Source organism: Ostrea edulis, chromosome 9, assembly GCF_947568905.1.
Source record: "Ostrea edulis chromosome 9, xbOstEdul1.1, whole genome shotgun sequence".
Taxonomy (NCBI): domain Eukaryota; kingdom Metazoa; phylum Mollusca; class Bivalvia; order Ostreida; family Ostreidae; genus Ostrea; species Ostrea edulis.
The window spans coordinates 73,294,506-73,296,705 of NC_079172.1; positions in this window are offsets into that span (position 1 = coordinate 73,294,506).

Genomic DNA, 2,200 nt, shown 5'->3' on the forward strand with positions numbered 1-2,200 from the left:
CCGACGTCTCCAATGGTATGGCCATATAGAATGTACCTCGCATGTATCAACGACGTCAGGTACTGTGAAATCCCAGGACGCAGCGGCCGCACAAAAAGACACGAATGGAATGTGTGAATAAAGGTCTTAAAAAGTCTGCAAATCTGACTGGAGTCAGCCCACACGACAGCAATGCTTGGAAAGCGAGCATAGATTCAAATCGACTGTTCCATACCTTCAGCAACGAAGTGCCGCAACAGTACAAATACCTCAATACTCTAATCTTGGACCGCATTTCCTCTAATCTTGGACCACATTTCCTCTAATCTTGGACCGTATTTCCTCTTATCTTGTACCATTTCCTACACAAATTCTACATTGTATGTCGTTTTTGCGTTTGAATCTAAAATCTGCACCAAACATCAGAACCAGGCAGTGCATTCACCTTTGTACTTTTATTTGTTACGTATATTTTCAATTAATCTAAATATTATTTTTACCAAGTTTCAAGTACAATAGAGATTGCTTTAGAATAGACACATTTATACCGCATTAGTGATACGGAAAGATAATCCCACTTCCCCGGCCTCTGATTGTTGGCAATCGTTAAATATCAGCAATAAGAAACAGTTAGCACTTCTTGGAGTTCATCATTTTAAGCAATTATCTACATCTTCAGAAATAAGTAAGCAGCATTATCAATCTTCTTCTAATCTATTACCTCTGTCTTCTTCATATCTATGTGTTCCTGCAATATTATTATTAGAAACAATTACAGTAAATACTTGTGATGTTAATAAGTCTACGAGAAGCCATTAAGATTGCAGAAAAGCGATAATTTGGAAATTATTTAGTGGCGGGAGAGCAGATATGTTAGCAACATGGTGGTATTTCTTCATTTTCCAATTTCCAAAACAACAAACATCTTATTAACTATCAATTATCTTCCGCTTAAGTGAATCGTGTGATCGACTATAGACCAATCCAGACCCCTAATTATCTCCCTTTGGTGATTTAGTTGAGGTAGCTCCTGACTTCTTTTTGCATTTACCGGAGATTGGAAACAGACGACCACAGGTAATTGTTCAAAAGCCCAACTGTACCCCGCGCGTGAAGAGCACGCGCCAGATTTAGTAAGGCAGACGACTGCATAATTCAATAAATGTATCCTTGATTACGAAAGTAGCCGGTAAATGGAATTTAATTGGTAGAACCGGTGCTTTCAATTAAGTTGATTTTTTGCTATCACTCCATCCGTTTTACACATTGTTGATAAGACGTTACATTTTAATTGTTCACGCTTTATATCAACGTTCCACATGTATGCAATCTGGTTCGCGATGGCTTCCGTTTTTTAAAAGATGTTCTGCATTTTCGTTTGTGTAGTTTTCTATCCAGCGTTTGTCAGGGCCGCGATACATTGTTTCCTTTTATTTATTGCATTAAGTATTCCCATGTTAGGGTCTCCTTTATCATCTAAACTATTTAGTTTTACGCATTGCCCTGATTGTTTACCTCTTAACTGTATATACATTCACTATTTCTTACATGTATAAGATGTCTAAATACAATCTGTATATACATTACTGAGGCACTACTTCTTACATGTGGAAGATGTCTAAATACAATCTGTATATACATTACTGAGGCACTACTTCTTACATGTGGAAGATGTCTAAATACAATCTGTATATACATTACTGAGGCATTACTTCTTACATGTATAAGATGTCTAAATACAAACTGTATATACATTATTTAGGCATTACTTCTTACATGTATAAGATGTCTAAATACAATCTGTATATACATTATTTAGGCACTATTTCTTACATGTATAAGATGTCTAAATACAGTCATGGTTTCATCATTTTCTACTGAGTACCAATTTTCGTTGCTTTTCATGGTTGTACCACACCAGCAATTTTTGCTCATGAAGGAAGAACATGGAATGACTACATGAATTTGGGGATTAACAAAAACGGTATTTTTGACAAATTCTCGAAATTCGAAAGCCACGAATATTGACTACGTCACAATATGTAGTCTTCTATTTTTAACCCCCTCCCCCACCGACAAGGTCATATAGCTGTATAATATCCGATATGCTTATTAAAACAACAAACTCTTCATGGCATATTTTCCGAATGCTGATACAACTAAAGTACAATGTAATATTGCATAATAGGAAATCGCATATTTTGAATTTCTAAAAAAAATA